The 17,262-nt window shown below is 40.9% G+C and overlaps 1 long non-coding RNA gene across 1 annotated transcript; it reads left to right on the top strand.

Annotated features, from left to right (window-relative positions):
• Positions 1-14,870: 14,870 nt before the first annotated feature.
• On the top strand, positions 14,871-16,886 carry LOC118565891. Its single transcript, XR_004932699.1, has 4 exons — positions 14,871-14,964; positions 15,083-15,186; positions 16,305-16,358; positions 16,448-16,886. It is a non-coding gene; the product is annotated as an uncharacterized LOC118565891 (long non-coding RNA).
• The last annotated feature ends 376 nt before the right edge of the window (positions 16,887-17,262 follow it).

The following is a 17,262-nucleotide window of genomic DNA, read 5'->3' on the forward strand; positions in this document are numbered from 1 at the left end:
CGCATCTTCACATCCAGATGTTATCCGGTCACGTTATACGGTCATGTTCCAGGAGGGAGACAGTTATCCCATCTCGCCTCTCCCAACCACCACCGTTAGCTTCTCCAGCCTGATGTTCTGTTCATTCATCGCTTTTGTGATTGCGTCAAATCCCGCTGGTAGTCTGATAAAAGCCGAATTCGCCACTAGCAGTCGTTGAAGTTGTTGATACATCAGAAATTGCAATTATCAATGGCATTTAGAGACCAGCTGACGAGATCCATAATTCTTAGCTTCTGTTTTCCGAGCTTTTCGGTTGCTGTGAAGAAATTGCACAAAGACACAGAACGAAGCAAATAGCAGGAGAGACGTGGGGGCAGGGCAAGCAGATAAGGAGCTCTGCGGAGAGCTGAAAAACACGACCGATCTCGAGGAGAGTCAGGGACAGAAATGGTGATACCTAAAGAAACTTTATGATCTTTGGCTTCTTTCTGTTCATGAAATTAAAAAAAAAATTTAACAAATATTGTCTGTATTATCGGATAGTGAAAAAATTCAAATCAAATAAATCTTTTGCACAATTATCTGTCGGAGTTAGAGGTAAAACTTGTTTATTTCTTGGATTTTGTACCTTTGTCATGGTGCTTGAGCTTAACTATGTTAATGGAATATTAAATAGACAGAAACGAGACGTATTCTTTCACCTTAGAGACATGAATACACGCGACGACTCAGTGGTGCCACTCAACCAGCCGCTACAATGTCCAACAGAACCTAAAGTTATGGCCAATTACACATTTGGGTTTAAGATAACAAATATTGTTATTGGGTTTTTAATCATTTAACTGCAGTTTTTTTATTATTATTTTTATTATTATTTCAAATAATTATAAACTGTTATTACATTTGATATAAATGGCTTCTTCAACATGGATGTATTGGACAATTGCTTGAGTATATTTAGCCTATTTCACTGTTTTTCAGTGCATTTTAAATGTGGTTTTCCATCAGCTGGGAACTGCCCAACAGCCACAGAAAGGACACGCTTACTTGCTTGGTCAAGTCTATGCTAAGCTCTGTAATAGTTAAACAAAATAGACTAAAAACAGCTGGCGTCATTCATACTGATAAGACTGGTTCACTTCTTATCTTGATGAGAGTAACAAATATTCAGACATCATACAACAGACACATTTAGCTTGTTGTGCTGAACTCACGTAGGTTTCTTTTTCTTCACAATCACCTGTACGCAGTTACAGTAAACCAAATGGTTTTACAGTGATGGAATACATACAAAGCTGATTACGGAGAAGTATAAATGGGAGGGTCAGAGTCAGACCTGTTCTGTGTGTTATGTCACTTATCAAAACTAAATCTGAAAGATGTTTGTCGTATGGGAGGAGGCATGCAAATTCACCCCCTGCTAAGAAGCTGCCAGTCCAGTAAGTATGTTAAAAAGAACACAGAAGTACAGGGAAGCTTTGATCTAACTTATTTACATTCAATATAGCAGGAAAATATCTATGACATATCTATATCCACATTTTCAACAGACAAAATCATTAATACAGCCTTTATTTAACAGATTTAAAAGATTATTGGTGTCCTCATCGCACTCCAGGCCAGCGGTAACTCTTTCAGGGAGGAAGATGTTTTCCTCCTGGTTTATAATTTTTTTTTTTGCATGTAAACCAAACCAAACAGGAATAATATTACCAGTTGTAAAGCTCTTTGAGTTCTCTGCATGCTATCGTGGGAATGCTAGACCTTGTCCTCCAGCTTACCTTCAGTTTTACATTTTTTTTTTTTTTTTTTACATCCTTAACCAAAGCATGGATGTCGCTGTTTTCAGGACTTACTCATATATTTCCAAACCCCCATGTGTAGCAGATGTGATTTAATCCGTTTATTCTATCTGGTATCAGATGGTATGAATTGAAAGAGCTAAATGGTGGAGCTGATCTAAATTTTAAAGAAGGTTTAGGACTTCTGGATGGAATGCGTGAGGAGTAGGACTGCTGCTGCATTTGGGCTTTCTTTACTTTCTTGAAACCTCACCTCCCTAGTGAGGATTAAAGTATTTTATTTTTTAAAGTAATACTCATTGTTGTCATGGTTTTCAGATGACGAGCCCACATGCAGATACGAACGGGAGGCAATGCACAGTTTTAAGATTTTTATTAAAGGAAAACAGGCAGGTCTATGGACGGAACTACAGGTGACTCGGCTGGGTCAGAACGTCACGGCTGGAGAGTCTGTAAGAAAGAGCAAGTGAGTTCTTCTGAAATAAGAGCCAGGAAACTTGCTAGGAGTTGCGCTGCTTACCATTAGGCTGGGCGGACCTAACCGGGAAGAAGTAGCGTCAGGAGAACTCTATGTGACTACTCAGATGGAGATAGGTGGCTAGTGGCTGAGGGCGGCAGATGTAGCTGGCGAGGAATCCGAGGCGACCTCATCGGCAGCGGTTGACAGATGGATTGACCAGAGTGAGCACAGAACCAACAGAACCCGGGAAAGGGGATCTCAGGCCTCGCTGGGTAACTTCCAGGAAGTATGAGGGGAGCGCCAGAGCAAAATCTGAGCAGACAGGTCTGCTGGTCTGTTTCTTCGGACGGGACGTCAAGACAGGTGAGTGCATCCAAGCACCAAAATCTGGAGCAACAGAGAGGTACAAAAAATTACTCAAAAAAGAAGAGTAACAAAAAAACTCACAAGCTGGTTTCCGAGAGTTGGGACAGAGGCCACGTCGTACCACGACTGGTTAAGGCTCCGGCGTCTTCCATCTGCCAGTGCTCTGCTTAAGAAGCCAGAGGAAGCCGCCTGCAACGAGCTGCAGGTGTGGACCACGCCTCCTCAGCCAACTAGACACACCTGAGGAGTAGAGTTAGAGCAGCCAACACAGAGAACCCTGACACTACCCCCCCCCTCAACGGCCGCCTCCTGGCGGCCCAGACGAAGAAGTGCTGGGCTGAGTAGACCAGAAATCCCGAATCAAATCCTGATTGGCGATGGTAGCTGCAGACACCCATGAGCGATCCCCAGAGCTGCGACCCTCCCAATCGACGAGGTATTGGTGACCCCTACCTCGTCGACGGGCATCCACAACCCTGATGACGCGAGGATTCTGACTGTCCTGGGAGGGTGGAGGGGGTCCGGAAGGAGGGTATGAATCATTGTCCAAAACGGGCTTAATCTGGGATACATGAAAAGTGGGATGAACACGAGAGTGAGGGGGAAGACGTAAGCGGACGGTGGTCGGGTTGATAACTGTCTCTATTTCATAGGGACCAGTAAACCGGGGAGCAAGCTTCTTGGCGGATGGGTTAGTCAATACATCTCTGGATGATAACCAAACCCTCTGACCGGGGCGATAATGGGGAGCTGGTCTGCGGTGCTGGTCAGCAAACCTCTTACTCCGCTCTGCGGTGCGAGTGAGTGCTGTAACCGTCTCTTTCCATATCTTCTGGCAGCGAGCAATATAGTCGTTGACGGAGGTGAAGGGAATCCTGAGTTCGTCTGTGGGTAGGAGTGGAGGTTGATATCCTAAGGCAACTTCAAAAGGTGAACGTCCCGTGGCTGAGGTGATGTGAGAGTTCAGGGCATACTCTACCCAAGGCAAAAACTTGTTCCAGTCGGTAGGTGAAGATGACGTGAGGCAACGGAGAGTGGTCTCTAATTGTTGATTCATTCGTTCTGTTTGGCCGTTGGTTTGAGGATGGTATCCGGAGGTGAGCGTGTAACGGGCACCCAGAGCGGAGCAAAAGTGCCGCCAGACCTGAGAAATAAACTGGGGACCCCGGTCAGAGAGAATGTCAACAGGGATACCATGGAGCTTGAAAACATGTTTAATGAGGAGTTGGGCAGTCTGGAGGGCGTTAGGTAGCTTACGGATGGGAATGAGATGACAAGACTTCGAAAAACGGTCAACAACAGTCAAAATCGTTGACATGCCTTGGGAAACAGGGAGTCCAGTAACGAAATCAATGGCAATGTGGGACCATGGACGTTTGGGGATAGGAAGAGGATTCAACAACCCAGAAGGTGGCTGGTTAGAAGACTTATTCTGGGCGCAGACAGGACAAGCTAAAACATAGTCTCTGACGTCCTTGGTCCACGATGGCCACCAGAATCGCCGGGACACCTGAGACTGGGTTCTATAAATGCCCGGATGGGCGGAAAACTTAGCATCGTGACACCAGCGTAAAACCTCCGGACGAACAGATTGGGGAACATACTTTAGTCCCGGTGGACCCGTACCAGGATCCGGATCTAATAGTTGGGCCTGGTTAATCCTGTCCTCCAGATCCCAATGCAGACCTCCAACAGTGCATGTGGGGGGAAGAATAAGTTCCGGCTCCTTCTCTTGTTCAAATGGGGCAAATTGACGAGACAGAGCATCTGGTTTAATGTTTCTGGAGCCTGGTCTGTAGGTTATGGTGAGGTTGAAACGAGAAAAAAATAATGACCAACGGGCTTGCCTTGAGTTGAGTCTACGGGCTGTCTGCAGATAGGAGAGGTTCTTGTGATCTGTCCATATTATGATGGGCTGCTCGGATCCCTCTAGCCAGTGCCGCCACTCCTCCAAGGCTAACTTAATGGCTAACAGTTCACGATCGCCTACATCATAGTTCTGCTCGGCAGGGGACAAGCGACGGGAGAAGAATGCACAAGGGTGTAACTTTTTATCTATCTCAGACTGTTGGGATAGGACCGCTCCCACACCTGTGTTTGAAGCGTCTATTTCAAGGGTGAATTGTTTCGCAGGATCAGGGTGAACGAGTATGGGAGCCTGGGAAAAACGGGACTTAAGTCGATTAAATGCCTCATCGGCTTCAGGACTCCAGCTAAAAGGGACCTTGGTGGAGGTAAGAGCATGTAACGGGGAAGCTATCTGGCTGTAGTTCCTGATAAAACGCCTATAGAAATTAGCGAACCCAAGGAAACGTTGAAGCTGTTTACGTGACTCAGGAACTGGCCACTCCGTTACTGCTTTTATTTTTTCTGGGTCTGACCTCACTTGACCGCCTTCCAAAACAAGACCGAGGAACGAAACTGAAGTCTGGTGGAACTCACACTTCTCGGCTTTTACAAACAGGCGATTTTCTAGTAATCGCTGGAGAACAAGTCGCACATGTTGCTTGTGTTGTTCTAGGTCACGAGAGTAAATCAGGATGTCATCTAAATAGACAAAAACAAAAACATTCAAAAAATCCCGCAGGACGTCGTTAACCAATGCCTGAAAAACTGCCGGGGCATTACACAAGCCGAAGGGCATGACTAGGTACTCAAAGTGACCTAACGGAGTCTTAAAAGCCGTCTTCCACTCATCCCCCTGTCTCACCCGAACCAAATGATAAGCGTTGCGCAGATCAAGCTTAGTAAAAATCTTGGCATTCTGGACTGGCTCGAGGGCTGATGATAATAGAGGAAGCGGGTACTTATTCTTGACGGTTATCTGGTTAAGCCCTCGATAATCTATACAGGGTCGAAGGGTCCCGTCCTTCTTGCCCACAAAAAAGAAACCAGCCCCTAATGGGGAGGAAGAAGGACGAATTAACCCCGTAGCCAAAGACTCACTGATGTATTTCTCAAGCGATTGACGTTCTGACCTGGAGATGTTATAGAGCCGACTCACCGGTAGAGGGGCCCCAGGTAACAAGTCAATCGCACAGTCGTATGGGCGATGTGGGGGCAAAGAACAAGCCTGAGTTTTACTAAATACCTGCCGTAAGTCGTGGTAATCCTCTGGAACGCGAGAGAGGTCAATCATGTCTCCGGAATCTGTCAAGGAAGTAGAGGAGACGGCTACGGGCCGAGCGGACTGCAAGCAGCGGGAATGACAAGTAGGTGACCATGACTCCAGTCGGGACTCAGCCCAATTAAACTGCGGATTGTGGACCCTTAACCAGGCTATTCCAAAAACCACAGGTGAACGCTTTACCGGGAAGACAAAGAAGGAAAGCTGTTCCCGATGGTTACCGGAAACTATCACTACCAATGGTCGGGTGCGATGGGTAATAAGAGTCAATCTCTGCCCATCTAATGACGAGACCTGGAGTGGCTCGGGTAAAAGATCGACAGGTACTCGAAGCTGGTCCACAACCGCCTGATCTATGAGATTAAAATCAGAGCCTGAATCTACTAGAGCTGAAACATCAAAACTTTCCTGGTCGAATATTAAAGTAACTGGTAAACAACAACGAGAACCAAATGACGCCTTAACAGCCTCCCGGGGAATAGATCCCAACCTGTCCACCGATCCCCCCGTTAAGAGCGGCGGACTCGGTCTTTTGGCCGAACAGGACAATCTCTGAGGTAATGACCCTCACCTCCACAATAAAGACATAAGTTTTCCGAGACACGCTGCTGACGTTCCTTATTGGAAAGACCAACCTGCCCCAACTGCATGGGTTCAGGAGGAGGTGTAAAAGAACGGGGTTCCTTCTTGGTAAATGTAGAAGAGGTGGAGGTGGATGATTGCAAGGCAAGGTTGGATCTAAAACGGGTTCGGCTGCGTAATCGAGAATCCAAACGGATAGCAAGTGCTACAAACTCCTCAAAATCCTCAGGTTCCTCAACCCGAGCTAACTCATCCTTTAACGACTCGTCTAGAGCCTGAAAGAAAGCTGCCTTTAACGGTCTCGGCTGCCAACCCGCAGCAGCAGCAAACGTACGAAACTCCACGGAAAAATCAGATACGCGTCGACCGCGCTGTTTCAAAGTGAGGAGATGACGAGACTGTTGTGCCGAATCCAACTCAGGTGAAAAAATTGTCTTAAATTCAGCAATGAAGTCCTGAAAAGTAATCCCAAACGACTGACAATCAGGGAATCGAGCCTCGGCCCACCTAAGAGCCCTACCCGTTAGTAGACGTAAGACATAAGATATCCTTACCTCATCAGAGGCGAAAGTCTGGGGAGAACGGTTAAACACCAGTTTGCACTGGAAAAGAAAACCACCGCAACTTCCACCGTCACCGGAGAATTTCTCCGGACAAGGTGACGCGCCCTCAAGTGGTGGAGTCCAAACCTGATTCTCCATGCTCGGAGCGTCGGAAGGCGGGGTAACGTGATCCTGAGTGACAGGTGACGTCTTCGCGGAAGTGACTGTGTCCACAAGTAGGCTAACCTGAGCGGCTAATCTCTGAAGCTGTTCCTGAGTAGAATTGACAGCAAAACCTAGCGACTGCATTTGTTCCTGCTGTGCGGCTATCTGCCGCCCGAACGTATCCGCTGGACTCTGGTGGCCGGAGCCTTCTTCTGTCATGGTTTTCAGATGACGAGCCCACATGCAGATACGAACGGGAGGCAATGCACAGTTTTAAGATTTTTATTAAAGGAAAACAGGCAGGTCTATGGACGGAACTACAGGTGACTCGGCTGGGTCAGAACGTCACGGCTGGAGAGTCTGTAAGAAAGAGCAAGTGAGTTCTTCTGAAATAAGAGCCAGGAAACTTGCTAGGAGTTGCGCTGCTTACCATTAGGCTGGGCGGACCTAACCGGGAAGAAGTAGCGTCAGGAGAACTCTATGTGACTACTCAGATGGAGATAGGTGGCTAGTGGCTGAGGGCGGCAGATGTAGCTGGCGAGGAATCCGAGGCGACCTCATCGGCAGCGGTTGACAGATGGATTGACCAGAGTGAGCACAGAACCAACAGAACCCGGGAAAGGGGATCTCAGGCCTCGCTGGGTAACTTCCAGGAAGTATGAGGGGAGCGCCAGAGCAAAATCTGAGCAGACAGGTCTGCTGGTCTGTTTCTTCGGACGGGACGTCAAGACAGGTGAGTGCATCCAAGCACCAAAATCTGGAGCAACAGAGAGGTACAAAAAATTACTCAAAAAAGAAGAGTAACAAAAAAACTCACAAGCTGGTTTCCGAGAGTTGGGACAGAGGCCACGTCGTACCACGACTGGTTAAGGCTCCGGCGTCTTCCATCTGCCAGTGCTCTGCTTAAGAAGCCAGAGGAAGCCGCCTGCAACGAGCTGCAGGTGTGGACCACGCCTCCTCAGCCAACTAGACACACCTGAGGAGTAGAGTTAGAGCAGCCAACACAGAGAACCCTGACAATTGTAAACTCACTTTTTATATTAAAGGCCAAAGGAAATTATTCTGGATATAATCCCATCCATCCTGCCGGGCAGACCTACTCCACGGTCTCCATGATGTTTTAATTCAATCTTAGTTAAATATTCAGATTTTATTAAAACTATTGATGACATCTTAGACCTATTTGTTATAACTTATGCCACTCCAGCACTTAGAACATCTTAGAAAAACAACCTCACAAAAAAGTCTCTCCTTATTTTGTGCTATATCTGACTTGCACAAAAGAATTTGACCCTCTTCTGACGCAGCTGTCATATTGCCATTAAAAACCCGTTATAGCTGTTGAGGACTTCCGGTGTCATGACACTGTAAGCAAGATTTAGCTGGTAACTGCTTCTCAGTATACAACAAAATGACCCTACAAAACTCGACATAAATAAATAATTCTGGGCAACAAGTTTGAAATTGGTGGTAAGGATGGTAAGAAGCTTGCAAGATACAAAATGCCTAAAGGACAGGAGAAATGCACTACATCGGCAAAAGTTAGCAATGTAGCAGAGTTAGCTGAAGCTAGCATCACGGCGAATGATCTACCCCAAGCTGTAGAGACATTGAAATCGTAGATAAAAAAGGACAACAACACTTTGAGGAAGGACATAACACGACAGGAAAGAGTTGACAGAGGGTGGAGAGTGTGGGGGAGTGTGGGGTATTTGTCTTGTACTCTATATGTTTGCATTGTCTGAGGAGGGGATTAAATGTTCATGCCTCAACTTTAAAAGGGAACCCAGATAACATTTAATGTCTAATGTCATGAAGTACATGACCTGATTACCTGATTACTGTCATGAAGTACAGTAATCAGGTTTCTCGCTATAAAGCTGAACGTTGGGGAAATTTTAGCATCTTATTTGGCATCTCAAACATAATAAGGCACATGACAAAAAATGCAGGGGTAGTAAGAATAGGTTTAGCTCAATTCTGATTTATTTAAAATCTTTAGAAAAATACAACAGACCAAGAACATCAAACTTTTACAGTAAAGTACGGTAGCATGTAATTTCCAAAACAATCCAAATCAAAAATCCCATTTTAGCATAAATAACCAAGTATATTAAACTCTTGAAGACCTGGTTTAGATTTTTTTATCTTCCTGTATTGCTGTCCAGATCAGCTGATGTAAATTCACACGTTTGCATCTGTGCAACCCAATGCATTCACACCAAACCATGTTTTAGATCAGTATCCTTTAAATTTATTTGAAAGTTTTACATTTATTTTGATTACAAAGCAATAGAATCACCAAGCAGTCAGAAACACCTTTATCATTTAGCATGCAGTTTATCATCTTGTGTTTGATTGGTCATTTATTCTTGATTTGTACATAAAAACTAATCAAAGAAGGCAGGTAATTATCTTATGAACACGGTTCATTACAGCTCCTCATGTTTATCATCTAGGACTTTTATGAAGTCCCAGATCTCCACCATCTCATTTCTATAAGCCTGCATGTCATCATTGACCTCTTGAATCTTTTCATTTAGAAACTCCATGACCTTGGTGGGGAGGTCTCTCAGGTAGTCAGAGTCCTCTGTTATGGCATTCAGTCGCTTCAGAAGAGGGGAAAGCTTGTCAAGTTTTTCTTGGAAGAAGTCTCTAAAACTTGCAAGCTCACCCTCCAGCTGTGCCTGTGGCAAAAAACAAACAGTGAAAATAGTTTGATTTTGGCTCATGTTCTCAACATCATGCTCATAAAGTTTTACAATAGATATATTTCAATTAAAACACAGACATATTCTTCATTTGTTTTTCATTTATTAATATAAATTGATCACATGAAGACACAGTTATAAGCCACTGTAAGACCGGTGCTGTGGATCAGCCATGAGGAATATAGACATCAGACTGTAATCTGATATTCATGAGAATTATGAGATGGTAGGAGCCTAAACATTAGGACTACACCTGGAGCAGGATGCCTCCCGAGATCCTTCAAAACCTTCCTGTCGATTCAAATCGATCTCTTCGGAGAGCCACAGACATTTCCACAGACAGGAACCAAAGCTACCGTATTATTCGGACTATAAGCAACAAGCTGATGTTATTTTTTTTTTTTATTAAATTCTTTAGAGAATTAACATGTGTAGCAATATCATGAAATGGTTTATACAGTGATATCAGGGCACTTTTAAAGTGTCCCACCACCATCTTAAGTTACCAGTCCATGTCTAACCCTACTTATTTCTGGAGAAGTAATTACATTAATTAAAAATCAAATGTCCTTATTGATTTTTAATTTAGCAAAACAAATTTCGATTGTTATTCTGTCAAATAATGTTTAATTTAACTCGGAGTTGCATTGCAAATGGGTTGAACACATAAATGTTGTTCAAAATTAGTTAAGCTAATTTGGATTCACTCCAAATTCTTTAATATTAACTTTGTTCCTCTAACTTAAAGATCCTTGTTAAATTCTTGAATTCATTTAATAATTTTTTTTTCAGATGATGATTTTCAACCATTTTTATTTGACCTCTGTTGTTTCTGTGTGTATATAGTTCCTTCGTTTCCTTAATTTTAAATTTGCTTAGTAGTTTTTGTTGAGTTTCACTAGCCTGGTAAGGAAGAATTATTGATATTGTTAATTCAGGTAAAATGCATAATTTTTTCAAGTATTTTTCAAGTATTCAAGTATTTGTTTGTTTTAATTGATCCAAGACATAACACAATGTCACTGTCCTATTGTGGACTTCTGTAGTAATAAAAAGACTCTTTAAACCGAAACTATATTTTATCATATTTAATCTAAAAGGCAGCAGGATGTTTTCAGCCTTAGTACTGAGCTCAAACACACAACAACGCAACGGGTAGATTTCTGGACGACAGAGAGACCCCTGTTCATTCCTCACACAGACATTGAGTAGGACTCATTGTGTACACCCATTCAGGGGCGTGCAAAATATGATATCAGTGCTCCGTTCATCACATTGGTGGAGAAGATCATACTATAATGTAGACGTGTCCTAGCTGACACATCTTCCTCTTATCATTCTGTACAATCTAAGAAAGATAGGGCATTTTGTGCTGCTGCCTCGCATCTGTGGAGTGTTTTAAAAAAGGCCTTAAAACATTTCTTTTTGGCAAAGCTTTTGGTCCCCTTTAGATGTTTTATTTTTAATGCTTTTTAACGCTTTTATTTTTATTTATTTATGTTTTTTATTTATTTATTTTTATATATATATATATATATATATATATATATATATATATATATATATATATTCCCTGTAGCACTTGGAGATCGTTTGATAGAAAGTGCAGTATAAATTAAATGTATTATTATTATTATTATTATTATTATTATTATTAATGTCAGACTCTGTGTCTCCAGAGTCCGTTGTCTATCTGTAACTTCCATGGTAACAGTCTCTGAAATCTCATGATCTCCAACACTAAATTGGACTGATATTCACTGGACAATACCTGACAGACAGTAAAGATTAAAACATTTAAAAGCATGTAATTGCACAACATTAGTTACCTTCTTTTTGGCAGCTTCTTGGAATCCACCTTGATAGTATTCTGTGAGCATTTCCTGAAAATTCACAGAAATTTCATTCCAAAAAAGGTAAAAAACAAAACAACTGGACTGGTTTTGCATAGTTTGAAGAAGTTTCGCTTCCTATTCAGGAAGCTTTCTTGAATACATGGTAAATATTTACTTATGACTGGATTGAATACAAACAGAATTTGACTCAACGTAATTGGAAAGTGAAAAAAAAAAAATCAAAAAAATAATTGACAAAGATAACAGAACTTGAAATATTTAAAATGAGACTATTCTCCTTCTTCATATGCCATTTGTGCGTTCAGACATTGTGCTAAAATGTCTTCTTGTCATTTCATTCATATAACAACCATACTTTGTCATCTCCAAAGAAAACCTGAGCAGTAAACAATATTATCACTTTTTTTTTTTACCAGATTCTCTGTAGTTTGCAGTGAATTTCCGACATAAACCAGACTCAGCAGAGCGAAGAACAGAAGCAGTCCTTTGGTGGGTCTGACACCAGCCAGGCTTCCTGATCCGTCTGCTGCGGCCATTCTTCTGGGTATTAAAGCACTGTACACACTTTTGTAATAAAACAATAGTCAAAAAATTAAATGTGGCTCTTTTTTTTAGATCTTACCTGCTGGATAAATGAAAGAAGAGCTGCTTTTCAGATGCCAACAGAGGAAATGACTGATGTGCCAAAGGTGCTTTAAATACGTCTCAGGTTAGCTGTAATTATCTCGCACCGCCATCTGTTTGTGTTGTTTCTTATATATCCCTTACACAAAATGTTTCTTTCAGTTTTGTTTTTACGATAATATCAGTTAGTGCTCTGACCAAAAACACCACTCATGTGATTTCTTTTAAATGATGGGACTTCACAGGGTCTTCTTGCTGATACCTTGGCCTATCATCATTTAATTCAATTCACACTTTCAATAAACATCGGCTCAAGGCACTTTACAAAAAGTTAAAAAACTAATTAAATCCAATTTACAGAGTTAAACGTCATGATTTAGGTTTTTGTTTGTTTTGGACTTTCCTGGATTCAACTCTGTCACCTCTCAGCCAATCAGCTCAGCCATCACCCAGCCCCCCCTTGTGCACCTGATCAGCTCCACCTGCTGCAGCTAATCAGAGTCATCTCTGCTCACCTGTTCACATGGCTACTTATACCTGCGTCAGCTTCACTGCCTGAACGTCTGGTCTTGCTTCAGACGTACTGACAGCGTGCCGCTACCATTTTCTGTGCGTTCAGCCAGCTGGATTCTTCTGCCCTGCTGTGTTTAGCCCACACTGCTGTATGCTGCATAAGTCTGCTTTATTTTCCCTGTTAGATCCAGTCGTCTTCTCTGCCCTTTTCAGGTGGTTCCTCTGTCTAAAGCACCTGTTGTGGTTAGTCTCTGCTGTCATCACTGTGTCAGGGCTGACCTGTCTGGTTCTGCCCTCATCTGATCGAGTTCGGTACTGTTCACCTGCCTCATCTGCTATTATTCTCCTTTTCAATAAACCTTTTAAGAACTGAACTCTTGTTGTCTGTCTGAATATGGGGTTTTCCTGTATTATTCATAACACTACATATAATACAGTTAATATGTGATGTCATCAAGTTCAGTTTAAAATTTAAATCAGTAAGAACGTTTTCTATCACAGGTTGGAAGCTTCTAATTCTCGCCAATGCGAACAGATAACTGTAGATCGTGTTAGCTCACCTTGGAGATGATCTGTGAAGGAGTATGTGCCATTTTTGCACGTTTTAATCTAATCAAATGTATTTTTCCATCAATGGGGTACTGCAAAACAATTAAATCTTGTTCTCTCCTGCCTGAAACCCGACTGTCATTCTAATTGCAGGTCGGTAATCATGAAACGCATGATGAGACTGGCACGTTTTTATCTTTTGTTTTGCTGAGCTCACACAGGTTTCTTTTCTTCAGAGTCACCTGTATGCAGTTACTGTAAGCCACACTATTTTACAGTAATGGGAAACATTTAAAAGTGATTGATGAGAATAACAAATGGAACAGTCAGAGTCAAACCGGTTCTGCATGTCAATCCACTTATTAAAAAACACAATATGAAACATGAAAAGACTCACAACTTGTTGCGCTACAGGAACACTTGGATCTGCCTAATTAACATACAATATACAGAATTACTTAAAATATGGACACTATAGTATGACAAGAAAATGTCTAAAGTGAAATATTTAGTTTTTCACATTTTTAACATAGATTATTCCTGCAGCCTTTAAATGTTATCTTAATAATTATCTTATCATTAATGTTATTAATTCTAATATTTCTCCAAGAATGAAGTCACTAAGACCTACTTTTAGTCTTAAGAATCTTTGGCACTGTTCTCCTTTTTAGAAAGAGGGGTGAAAAGATAAAAGTCATCACATCAAACAGAGGGGGAGGATTGCTCTTCAAACTCCCCAGTATTTACAGCGCGGTCCCCCAACATGTTCCAAAGAGATTAAATCAGCAGTCTCATCATGATTCAGGTGAACCTGACCTCCGGGGTAGATGTCAAAATTTTCTCCGAAAAATTGAGCAAAAGTCCAGTTGCCTCCAATTGTTGTTTTCTGTACATGCATGTTCAGCTTCCTCCCAGGTCAATTAAAGCTACTTAAATTACCCATGAAGCTAGTATGCGTATTCATGGCTGTTGTTAGTAATGTTTTATTGTTTTTTTAAACCCGCTGAACTTCTTAACACTCTTCACACTTCACTACTGGGATACAACCTGCAAACCTGAGTGTGAAACTGTGGCTGGATCTTTGTTAATCATAGAACATGCTTTGATCAAAGATATTTTAGTTATCTCTAATAAGAACTGTGTTTTTAGTCTCTTCTTTAAATGCTTTGTTGTAATCTATAAAACAAAACAAAAAAAAAAAGCCAGGAGAGAAACTTAAAACTCTTACGTTTGGAAATGACCTACTTTAATATTTCCAGTCTGAACCAAATCAGAGATGTCTCTGGCTGATTAGTTTGAGTCAAAAACAAACAAGTAGCTGACCAAAGGTTTGAGCAAAGCCACTGGTTGCACTAAAACTGTTCAGCACAGGATGAAAAACATCTTCTGCTTCAGATCAAAAGTAAAAGAAGCTTTAAAGAAAATACACCATTAGCCTTTAGACACACACAAACAACAACTGAAAGAAAATATTACCGTACACATTCCTTGGTGCTGTTGTCATTTTGCGTCATAAGAACTGATGATAATAGCTGAACTCAATAATGAAACCTAAGAGGTGGATCACGCAGGTGGATTCTATCATGTAACAGGCATCCTGAAGAGTATTTAAAGCACTTGTAGCTTGTTTTGTCATTTATTTGATTTCCATCTCAACATCAGGTCTACGGTCATCCGTCCAGCAGGTAAGCTCTGTTACTGAACAATTAAGGCTTCAATATATCATTGTTAACAAAGGCAGAACAGATCAAACTCAAGTTTTTTTTTTTTAAGTAATTTAATTTACAAATATTTTTATTCCAGCAATCATGGTCGCCCATGTCAGACCCACCGCAGGACTGCTTCTCCTCTTCACTCTGCTGACTCTGATTAACCTCTCAAGTTCAATGCTTGACAAAGAAAACCTGGTAACACACACAGATACATGCAAATTCTCAGTTATTTCCATCATTAGAAAACCGCAAACAGGCCGTAATCGCTGGCAAACGGACACTTACTCGGTTTTTACTGAAAACATTTCTACACCTATCCAAGAGTCTTCCTCAATTGTGGCAGCTCAGGCTTTAAATGGTATTGACATGTTTTCAGAGAATCAGAGTAAAAGTCTGTCTTCTGATTTAAAGATTTAAGTCTGTTCGTGATCTGGTAATACCAGAGGTGGGTAGAAACTCGTTACATTTACTCAGTTACATTTACTTGAGTAACTATTTGAGCAAAATGTACTTTTAGGAGTAATTTTACTGCATTGTACTTTTACTTTTACCTGAGTGATATTATTACTCTAGTATACTCTTATTTGAGTAAAATGTCTGGCTACTCTACCCACTGTGAGTAACGTCATGAATAAAGAACATATTTGTTTTAACCAAAAAATGCACCAGAGAGACAGAAACCTAGATTTAGGTTAAAGTGAGACTTCTTCTGATTCTTCTAATCACAACCGTTGTTGTTTTAATGTTATTTTCGATCTGCTGAGCTCATTGAGCTATTTGGAGGTTAAATGAACACACAGTAATCGGTAGATATTGTCATTGGAAGTACTTTGTTCTAACAGACTATATTTACATTAGTTGCTGTAAGTATTGCTTTAAAGCTTAATATTTAAATTAACATTAAAATAGTTTAGAAAAGTGTTTATTTTTTTAGTGTATAATTTGCCTTTAATATACCAGAATTTCTGCCTAACCTTATAGTTCTTTCTACCCGATTACATAATTTTGAAATATATCATCAGGTGTTATGATTGGTTACTTAGTACTTGAGTAGCCGTCTTACTGAATACTTTTTCACTCTCACTTGAGTAATTTCTTGGTTTGGGACTTCTTACTTTGACTTGAGTAAACATGTTGGCAGGAAAAGATGTGATTTAAAGAATTTGTCTCAACAAAACTAAAACAAATGCAAAAGCTTCAATTGCAAGACTTTTTTTTTTGTCGGCCGAGAGTTTACAATTCAATTTAAAGCTTACAGTGATTTTCTTTACCATTTATAGATACCCATTGAAAGTTTTATTTCTTTTTTTCAGGATATTTTACAAGGATACTTCCAAGGTGGAATAAAAGAAGCAGCAAAAAAGAAGGTGAGTTATTGGAATTATAATTTATTAAACAATTTTATTTTATATGGCTAATCAAATGTTTCCCATCTGATAAAATAAATTTATCCTAGGCACAACTGAAGAATGAACTTACATGGGAGGAAAACTACAATAAAGAACTATTTGAGGAAATTTATCCCATTCTGGGGCAACTGATAGCTGTGACTGACCGGTCCACATTACTGCGAGATCTGAAGGGCGTCGTCATAAACTTTTTAGCCCAGAAGAAAACTGACTTTGCCAAAGGAAAGAAAGCTTTTGAAAATGAAATTGAGGAAATTTGGGATATTGTAGAGCTCCTAGAATATAGCCACGATGAGCTGTAGCTTGTCTCAATGCTTACTGTCTTTTTCTCTTGCTTGTTTTTTTTTCTCAATTCTGATGAAACTGATAATCGGTGAAGATAATGGTGAAAGATTAAATAAGTAGAATATATAATGTGAAATTGTGATGAATAAGTTGTTTCTGGCTAATGATTCTGTTTGTGAGCAAGTGCATTATAATCAAAATCATAACTACAAAACGTAATTGAATCCTAATATTCTGTCATAGTTGGTGTGATACTGTTGTTGTACTGTGGACATTTTAACATGGTCTGCCCATAAAAACATAGAGCTATAATCTTTTAGCCATTTGTATGCAATGCTTTTGTTGTCAATGTAATGTAAGGCAATGGAGATAATCAGTTGCATTATTAAATAAATCAAAATAATTCTGTTGATTACCATCCCACTAATAATTTTTTCTCTTCGCCTTTTTGTCTCAAACGTTCTAGATGTTTCCATAGATTTATTTAGCACTTGGTAAAATTGCCTTTTAAACCATCTGACCTAAAGGATTTGTGGTCTATTTCTTTAGATTAAACTGGTGGTGTACCTGGGTTTGT

This window comes from Fundulus heteroclitus, chromosome 14, assembly GCF_011125445.2.
Source record: "Fundulus heteroclitus isolate FHET01 chromosome 14, MU-UCD_Fhet_4.1, whole genome shotgun sequence".
Lineage (NCBI taxonomy): Eukaryota > Metazoa > Chordata > Actinopteri > Cyprinodontiformes > Fundulidae > Fundulus > Fundulus heteroclitus.